At 35.5% G+C, this 10,640-nt stretch overlaps 1 long non-coding RNA gene across 1 annotated transcript; it reads right to left on the bottom strand.

Moving 5' to 3' along the window:
* Positions 1 to 3,100: 3,100 nt before the first annotated feature.
* Positions 3,101 to 6,157, bottom strand: LOC116085320. The gene is made up of 2 exons (XR_004116497.1): positions 6,039 to 6,157; positions 3,101 to 3,461 (listed from the first exon to the last, which is right to left on the bottom strand). It is a non-coding gene; the product is annotated as an uncharacterized LOC116085320 (long non-coding RNA).
* Positions 6,158 to 10,640: the final 4,483 nt, after the last annotated feature.

The raw sequence follows: 10,640 nt of genomic DNA, 5'->3' as shown, positions 1-10,640 counted from the left end.
ACTCCTTTATATATAGTAGAAAAGCCTAGATAAGTTTTCTCATTGTCTTGATTAGGCAAGAAAGTATTAAAACAAAATAGAACCAGAAAAATAAGTTATTTACAAAACTATAGTAACAGTAAAATGAACCTGTATACATTATTAGTATCCATCTTTCTCAATCTATTTTTAATTGTATATAAAGAACTTTTATTATGGTAACTTCTGATTCAATCTTATTGCATTTTTCTTGTTTCATATTTGTGAACAAATTTTTTTTTATTTCTTATTATATTTTTCATCTAAGTACATAAATAATTAACAAGTAAATTATACATATATTAAAAAAATCATAAATAAATAAATATCTCCCATACCTTCTTTGTATTTCACAGTTAATCATGACACAATAGTAATTAAGGTCTTCCAATTTAGCAAATACCATTTAGATAAAAGGTTCAATTTACCATGTCAACTTAATGAAAAAGAAAAAGATAAGATTTATAAAAAGTGGTTTGACTGATTTTAATTATCCAGCCCCATGAAATGTATGTGTTTAGCCTACCAGGCACTCAGCTACATAGAGGATTGTCTATAATAAACAGTAGCTGTTTGGATATTGTAGAGAAGGAGAACATATGGCATGATGGTTGTCAAAGAGCCTTCACATCCGATGATAAGTATACTTGTTTTAATGTGTTGAACAATAAACAAGAAGAGTCAGGAAATAATGGTGCTTATCCAACATACTAGAACTGTCAGGAGCTGACAAAGACCCCTCACTACAGTACCAGATGTCAGAATACCAAATCACTTCATGATTAGCTCACCCAGGACTGTTAGCTCTGGGAAATCAAAGAGCTCAGTTTAAAGGATAATGTCTATGGACTAGATATACTTAAATCGCTAAGAGAATACTAATCTGGAAATGTTTTAAATAAAGGACAAAACTGAAACCCAGAAGTTAGGGGACTTAATTTAAGTTTACTGAGTGCCTAAGGCACGGTGGAAAGGGCTTGTTTTTCTTTATCATTTAATGGATTAAATCACCATTAGCAAAAGGTGGTTAATCCAGAATGTGAACTATTTAACTTTCCTTGACTTTTACTTGAACCAGGCCTCAAAACTGTCTCTCTGTAAAGCTTTGAGGCTTCAAAGTACTAGATTTCTTCCTTAAAAGCTTCTCATCTGTCTATAAATGAAATCTCAGATCCTCTTAAATGCACTACACACTTTCAAATTATACCAGTTTCCCTATGTGCTACAACAACAAAATCAGAGAAGGACTGCAGGGTCATTAAGGAGAGAGAAGGAAATGCGGGTGAGTGAGAGAGGGAGAGGGAGAGAGAGGCAGAGAAACACAGAGAGAATACCAACTACAACAGAGATAATAATGACACCAGAATTAGAGATGGGAACAGTTTGTGGAGAAGCCTTCTGTATGTCTTCAGCTGATAACATGCGATCAGGAGCTGCTCCTTTTCGGCTTTCCTAGGAACAGAAATACTCTGATTTATAATACCAAGATAAAACAAAAACAGTAAACGTTTCTTGATTTCTAAAATGTTAAATGCAAACCAACAAGAAACTAAAACTCACATTTCAAAATAATAAATCAATTACATATCAATGAGGAAGTAGTATGCAAGTGAATATATAATAATTAAGAGTGAAGTACTTTTAAAGAGAAGCCTGTGCAGATAGCTCAGTGCACATTATTTTTTTTCCATGAATATTAGGAATTTAATTTGATTTCCCAGAACCCACAGGCAAACAGGGAGCACGGTGTTAAGTCAGCCATGCCAGCTCTGGGGAGGCAGAGACGGCAAGGTCGCTGGTGCCACCTTTCCAGTGTAACTAAGTTGCTGAAACCTACAGTCAGTGAGATACCCTATCTCAAAAGTAATGAGTGTTTAAAACACCAGACAATAACGTCTTCTTCCCTCTCTACCTCTGTCTTTTTCTCTTTGTTTCTCTGTCTCTCTTTGTCACTCTGTCTCTGTCTCTCTCTGTCTCTCTGTCTCTCTGTCTCTGTCTCTGTCTCTGTCTCTGTCTCTCTCCTCTCCCTACTCCCCACTGGCTCATGGGCACATATACTCTTTTCTCACATTCTTAAATGTGTCAAATGTCCCTTAAGTAAAAATCCTTAGGTATATAAATGTGTCTATAATTACACTAGCCAGAGTAAGTGACATCCACGCATGTTTGTGCTGTACTCAGATTGGGTTGTGTCTTTCTAGACAGTATGCATTCCCAACTGTATGGTAGTTTGTGAACAACTGCTCTCGTGTTTCCCATGGCCACTGAGACCTTGTCTGCTTTCATCATGTTCCCCTGAACACAGTGTGGAATTCACTGTGTCATTTACACATGACCATATGAGAACACCAAAGTTCTACAAATGTGATGGATATTTTCATAAACTAACACAGATTTCATTAACATATAGTATTATTTCCCTTGTATTTAATATGTATCTTGACATAGAGACAAAACAATAAAATGTCTGCCACATTTTGTGTTTAAATTTCTAGCTCCAGATGGATCTTTAAATTAAAAAGACTTTATTTTAAACCTCTTAATATATTTTAAACTTTTGAATTAAAATATAGCTATGTCATTTCCCCCTTCTCTTTCATAGTGCCAGGCCCTACACTGTCCTTTGCAATGGCCATCCTCCCCTCCCCTACCCTACCACTTATGGCTCCTTTTCTTTACTATTATTATTAAAAGTGATTATATATGTATATGTGTATGTGTATATGTATATGATATATATGTATATGATATATATGTATATATGTGTCAGCAGCTTTAACAGTTAATTTTCTATCCAGCCATATTGCTGAAAGAGTTATTTAGCTATAGGAGTTCTCTGGTAGGTTTTTGGGGCTCGTTTATATACACTATCTTATCTTTTGCAAGTACTGACATTTTGACATCTTCCTTTCCAATTTTTATCAACTTTATCTCCATCAGTTGATTTATTGCTCTGGCTAGAACTTTGAGTACTATATTGAGTAGATAGGGAGAGTGTGCACGGTGTTGCCTTGTCCTTGATTTTAGTGGATTTGCTTTAAGTTTTTCTCCATTCAATTTTATGTTGGCTATTGGCTTGCTGTATATTGCCTTTATTGGGGTTAGGTATATGTATCTTTGATTGATATCAAGACTTTACCAAGACTTTTATCATGAAGACATGTTAGATTTGTGAATGGCTTTTTCAACATCTAATGAGAACATCATGTGGTACTTTTTTTCTTTCAATTGGTTCATTGAAGGATTATATTGATGGATTTTCATATGTTGAACCATCTCTGCATCCTGGAACGAAGTCTATTTGATCATGTTGGATAATGTTTTTGATGTCATCTTGGATTTGGTTTGGAATATTTTCTTGAGTATGTTTGCATTACTGTTCATAAGGGAAATTGATATGAAATTCTCTTTTTTCGTTGAGTCTTTCTGTTGTTTAGGCATCACTGTGAATGAAAATATTCAAATGTACTGATTATATTTTGTTAAGTTACAGTATAAATTAGGCAAAAATCTAAGTTTAAAACAGATAGATGAAGAATAGTAATGCACATCAAGATCTTTCATATTACTCATGCTAAACAGATTATTTTGAAAACCAGAAAAAAAAATGAGGGTCAAATGCTTTTGAAAAATAATGTTTTGTTTTTGTTACTTTAAGTTAGTACACAAGTTGTAGATATCCTATTCTCTACTTACATACCAATTCACTTTGAAATCTGAACTGAAATTAAAAACACAGCAAATTAATTACATTCTTTGTATGTGTCCCTGATGGTTGATAACATAATTTATGGATTATCTATGGAAATAAATAATAATAATAATAATAATGCATGTTCCCCTTCTTTAAATTGTTTTTAATATATTGTATTCTTCTAATTATATCTTTTTTAAACTGAGTAGAGTACTTTTTCTCTGTAGCTACTTTCTCCAAAGCTCTTTGTTCTGAGTTATTAGAGCAATTAGCCTTACAACAAAAGCAGATAAACATAGAAAGAGTTCAAAGACCAATGTATTTAAAGACTAGCCTCCTGCTTTGAAATTGTGAGGTGTCATCATCTGTGAGTCACGAGTCACTTTTTATTGTAGACATTCAGGCAACTGCCTTCCCTCTCCCTTCCTCATACTTAATTCCAACTGAGAAATATTATCTACAACTGTTTACTATTTCAGTTCCTCAGAAGAATATTGTATAGCATTTAGTAGTAGTATTACTGAGGTAAGTTCTAGAAAAAAGCCATCTTTTCTTTTAAAGGTTGTACTTTTCACAACTATACCCAAATTGTGTTTATTTGAATTTTCTCCATAGCAAGAGTTACTGATAACCTAGAAATTGTAGTGTTATTGATGAGGTATGAACTGTTGATGTAGAATGCATTGTTTTATACAATCATTTCGATATATTTTAATTACTATCATAAATGCTTGATATATACTAGGATAATTCTTAGCTATTAAAAAATACCTATAAAGGGAAACACATAAAGTGATGAATTTAGAAAAGCTTTCCTGGATGATCCTAAACTGATTTCCATCCTAATGTGGACTGATTTTGACTGATATTAATTATTCTAATGTTTTCAAATACTTTTAATTTTTCTGAAGATGAATGTATACAACTTATGTCAAAGGAAGAAAGTTTTGCAGACCACAAGTTTTACCTAGGAAATATTTTGCTCAGTGACGTCTTGCAGACTCTATTAATGTCTTAGCACTGTCAGGCTGCTATAGCAACCCATTACAAACGGAATCAATTGTAAAGACAATACAACTACCCTGAAGATTCTGGAGGTAGTCCAAGATCCAGAAACAGATAGTTCTAGAGTTGAGAAAATGCATGTTTCCTCTGTATAGATGTCTATCTTCTCTTCATGGTGGGAAGGATGAGAGTTCTCTAAGTTCTTTTTACAAGGACACTAATTATAAATGAAACTGCCTTCCTTCATGACATAATTACAACTCAATTCTCATTTTGCCTAATCTCATCACATTGAATCTGAAGATTCCAATATAATAATTTTAAGCAAATCACACAAAAGGGCACATCTAATTACACAAAAATTAGCTTTCTTGATCAAACCACAGAAATTATATGAAGAATTATATGTTGATGGCTGTTACTGGGCCTTCCTAAGGAAGTATGCTCAAGCTTTATGAAGCTCAAACCAGGTATTTGCAAGGACAGCACCAAGCCAGAAGCTTTCAGTGCATTTAGAGTTCATTTAGAAACAATCTGGAAGCACAAAATGAGGGAGAAAACATGCAGCCCTCCTATCTGAATTCTGCCAGAGAACATAATTTCAGTCTCTGAATAGCATCAAACATAGCTTTCCTATTCCATGTCTTTCAAGAGTTGGGTCAGGAAAATACCATATATTTAGGTTCTGCCACCTCATACAGATTGAATTCTATTTTTATCTCATGAAGCAGGAGCACATCCAAAGTTTTTCTTATGAGAAATAGAGAGAGAGAGAGAGAGAGAGAGAGAGAGAGAGAGAGAGAGAGAGATTAATTCAGAAGACAAAAGAAATATTTCTTTTAAATTGTATATTTTTCCCCAAACTTCGGCAGCCTGGGAATGTAAATAGAGTTATGTGGAAAGTGGAGGGAAGCTTATCTCTATCATACTCTATATCTTTGAAGTCGAAGCCTTGCAAGTGTGCTGGAGTAGAATGCATTTATTTTTCCACAATTCAGCACTTTCTAACATCCGTGTGGATAGCCTTTAGGCTTCATCCAAATTATTGATGATTTTCCTAATCTGTTATGTAGCAAAGCTTTCCTGTGCTGAGGCTTTCTGTGTGTACATTTACAAGTTCTCGTTCTTTAGAATAGAGCTTATTAATTGTCCCTGATACTTGATCAATAGGCATGTTTTTTAAGAAGACAAGATAAAAAAAGAAAGAAAATTAGTTCATATAATTTCTGTGGTTTGATCAACAAAAGCCAAGTGCAGCCTTCAGGGATACCAAACAAATATGACATATTAAGTTTCCATAACACTAGTTATCTCCACTCACATTCAAGCTGGACGAGGAAACCCCGTTGGATTGAAGGAATCCCCAAGCAGGGAAAAGACAGAGGCAGTATCCACGCCCACTGTGAGGCAGTATCCACGCCCACTGTGAGGCAGCATCCACGCCCACTATGAGGAAGTATCCACGCCCACTGTGAGGCAGTATCCACGCCCTGTGAGGCAGTATCCACGCCCACTGTGACGCATATCCACGCCCACTGTGATGCAGTATCCACACCCACTGTGAGGCCAGAAGAAGACTAAGCTATACAATGACATACAGGACATTGTTTTTTTTAACTTTTGACAAGTCAGAGGCATCCATTTTTGAAGCCAGTGTTGTACCCAAGGAGATGAAGATTGAATTACATTGCTATGTTCTGATTTGTAATGACATTCCTCGGGAATATAAAGATATAATTTAAAATTGCCTTTATTTTTCTCCTTGGAGTGGCCGCATAGGCTCATATTTTGGAAAGCTTGGTCTCAGTCCAGAAATAGTTTAGGAAAGATGAGAAATGAGGTCTTTTTGGCAGAAGTATGTAACTTAGGATGGGCTTGGAGGTTCAAAAGATCCACAGCATCTCCAGTTATTGCTCTCTTTCTCCTTCCTGCTTGTTGTTAAGATGTGAGCTCTTAGCAAATGCTGTAGTAATAAGCCTGCCCGGTGCTGCCATGCTGCCCCTCCTGGTCATGAATTCTAAACTGCTACAATGATGAGCCCTAAAAAACCATTTCTTTTATATGTCTCCTTGGTCACGGTGTCTCTTACCAACAGTAGGAAAGTAATTAATGCTGTATTGATTTTATATTTGAAAGTTGTTACAAATCAGGATTTCAGTTTCCTGAGAGATGTCTTGAGTTTATAAGCATCTGCTGCTTTTCAAATAGACCAACATTCAATAACCAACACTATACAATAGCTCATAATAATATGTAGCTCCATTCACAGAGGATTCCATGGCCTCTTCTATAGGGGCTGAATGCATATTTCAAACAAATATATAGGCAAAACATGTACATGCACACAAAAGTACAATACTTAAAAAAATAATCTTTTTTATCTGTGATTATAGTAACTCTACTGAAAATTATGAATTCTCATTTAAAAGTTTTAAAGCTATTAAACTGATTGGAATACAAATATGCCAATTAAAATATGTGATTAATTAAAAGGTGACTTTTGTTACCATGAAAAAAAATCAGTAAATAAGGTGGTGGTGGCACACGCCTTTGATCCCAGCACTTGGGAGGCAGAGGCAGGCAGATTTCTGAGTTTGAGGCTATCCTGGGCTACAGAGTGAGTTTCAGGACAGCCAGGGATACACAGAGAAACCCTGTCTCAGAAAAAAAAATCAGTAAATAGACCTAATTCTAAATTTAAAAAAATGATTATCAGTAGTATTTCTTGCTGTGTGTCTGTCTGACAAGTACTTCTACATGCTGAGACAACCTGCTAGTGACCTTTCTGTCCTGGCAGCTGGGTGTCTTATATGAGTCTTTACTCTATGTGTGTGTCTGTGTGTGTGTGTGTGTGTGTGTGTGTGTGTGTGTGTGTGTGTGCATTGTCTTCCAGCAATTAATTCTGTTTCTAAATAGAACTAACCTTCTCTGGTACATGCACAATGATGAGCTCCTTCCAGGTGGTCTAGATACCCAGTTTTTAATTTTGTTTATATTTATTGAATCTGTTTTGTTTGCTCTTTGTGCTGGAGGTCAAACATTGATTTATGCATATGAGGCAGGCAATCTATCACCAAACAACATCTGCAGCACAGCTACTTTTTTTCCAGATAACATCACAGTAAATATTTGGCAGTGCAGGAAACTATCCACTTAGATGTTTTTCCCTAAATGAAAAATTCCATTTAAGTCTGGTCTCCACTTCAGTGTCTCTTCAGTGAAAACATTACATGAGATTTTCAGTGAATACAGGCCACTCATGTTTGTTCCAATTCCAAAGAGGACAGAGTCATATAGATTTACTCTTTGATGATTTAAATTACTAAGTTTTTGTTTTTGTTTTGTTTTATTGTTGGTGGTGGTGTTTTGGTTTTGACTTGAGCTTTAGGACAGTGAGAGTCCCTGTCTCAAAAGAAACAAGAAACAACAAAGTGAAAAGTTATTGAGGAATCACTTCTGAGATTGATCTCTTTGACATCTGCATGGACAAACACACACATACACACACACACACACACACACACACACACACATTGAAAGAGGGGGGAGGGAAAGAGAGAAGAGATAGATAGATAGATAGATAGATAGATAGATAGATAGATAGATGAATGGATGATAGATGGATGGGTGGTAGATGAATGAATGAATAGATGATGGATGAATGGATGATAGATGGATAGATGGATGATAGATTGATGGATGACAGATAGATAGACAGACAGACAGACAGACACAGACAGACAGACAGACAGACAGACAGACAGATAGATAGATAGATAGATAGATAGATAGATAGATAGATAGATGTAATGAAAAGGTGTTACCTCTGCACCTGAGCAGGCAACAGCAGCACAACCTGAGCACATTTTTCTCACCTTTCCTCTAAGTGTCATACACCTGTTTATCAAATCAGCATGATTTTTTTCACTTATTGATATCTTTGATGACCATACATCTAAATTTCCTCAAGGTGTTCTTCTGTTCCTTTGGAATTTCAGATATGTGGTCAGAATAACATTATGAAGAGAAAATCTGTTTGAAGTTCATTCTCAGGGCAGGGAGGCAGGAGTGGGTAGGTTGGTGTGGGAGCACTCTCACAGAAGGTTGGAATAGGGTGTCTCTAGAGGGGAAACCATGAAAGGGGATAACATTTGAAATGTAAACAAATAAGCTATCCAATAATAAATAAATAAATACATACATAAATAAATACATAAATGGCACATATAAAAATATAAACATTGAACTTTAAAAGCCTGACCTTAAAATGGATTTCAAATTATGTATATTTCCTGGTGTGTAGGACAATATCTGAAAATTTCCCTTTTATTCATTGCTCTCCCATCTGTATATTTAGAGTAAACATATCTGATCCCTCCAAGTACCCTGCCACTGCTTCCTTATCCTTTGGACTGAAAGCCTTTGTTTAAAGGGCTTTCAAGTGGAAAATTTCTCCCTTCTATATAGAGGAGCAGGCCACACGTGCTATGATGTTCCGGAAGCTATCACAGTCATGTGTGCCAATATGAACTACAAAGAAGGAAGGAAGAAAGAAAGACAGAGAGAAACAAAGAAGGGGTACATTTCTCAGAGTTGTTATTTTAGAAACTGTAACAATCCTGTCATAATATTAAAGTATGTATTTAATAAATTTTGTGCTGAAAGATCAGTGTGGTTTAGGATGTGTCATAGAGCTTTGCAGACACACAAAAGTAAATTATAGCTATAATTTCTGAAGCAGAGACCTGGTTTTGTATTGAAAATCAACTTTCTGGCATGAGACTTAACATTAGGAGGGATGATTCTAAAAGAAAAACCTGAATGGCTCTTTAGCCCCACGATTCGTAAACCCTGGAGAAGAGAGCGCACTTAACGAAAGTTTCTAGCTCTCCAGTTGCTTCTTATAAAAGGACAGTAGTGACACTAAGAGGGTGTTGAATCTGTTTCAAATAGCACAGGTACCTTCCACACAGTCTGGTCCTTCTACTTTGAAAACTATTCCTTGTGGACAAATGCTTCTATTTTAGATATATGTTTTGAGGACATTACCACTGATGTCTTTTTGAGAAGAAAGGCTTTGTCCTCTTACACTGATTTTATAACTACGATATATTATTTTGGTTTGTTATGAAATGTAGGAGTCAGATCTATGATTGCAAAATTGACTACAATGTCCTGAATAGTGCTGGTCTTACAGAGTTGACAAGTTGCTGAATGGCAAAACCAAAGACATTTACAGGGGCAGTCCCTCAAGTATCTGTGTCAAATGATACTTGTTAGCCACAACAGAAATTTCTGTTTCACACAGACAAGGTAAATAAGTTCACAGAAATTCTTCATGTGTAAATCTAGCTTACCCAGCTAGACTGGGGAGTAGGAACTCTTAAAGCAAAGCCTAAAACAAGACAGCCAGAGTGATTGGTTTCTCTTGTGCAAGGGCTGATGTTTAACGAATGGATCAAGGTCTTAGCAAAACACAAAACAATTGTGACCATTGCTTGCCCACTAACCACCTTGCAATTCTGTACTAAGTCCTGTTAAACATTATGGTAGGCTACAACTAGCTTCAATTTTGTAAGAAGAGAAAACAGAGTCTACATAAATGGAAATGAATGATGTAAACTGGACAACTCATTCTTGTTTGTTTTTCTTAAGATATTATCTACTTATACTAACTCCTGATGGTAATTTCTATTCATATGCAAATGTACTGCAACTGGACTCTGGTAGGAGAAAAACTTATATACTCATAACTTTTGTAAAAGGACATGAGGCATACTTTCATGACATTATTTGAAACACCCAGACAATTTTTTTGCAGGTGATTCTTTTCTTTGTACTTGTTTTTTTTCTTGTTTTTTTTTTTCAGTAATGAAGGGTTTTTTAGGTTTAATGACTGCAAATGAACATAATATGGTACTAG

This window comes from Mastomys coucha, unplaced genomic scaffold (genome assembly GCF_008632895.1).
Source record: "Mastomys coucha isolate ucsf_1 unplaced genomic scaffold, UCSF_Mcou_1 pScaffold9, whole genome shotgun sequence".
Lineage (NCBI taxonomy): Eukaryota > Metazoa > Chordata > Mammalia > Rodentia > Muridae > Mastomys > Mastomys coucha.
This window is presented reverse-complemented; position numbering and strand designations above follow the sequence as displayed.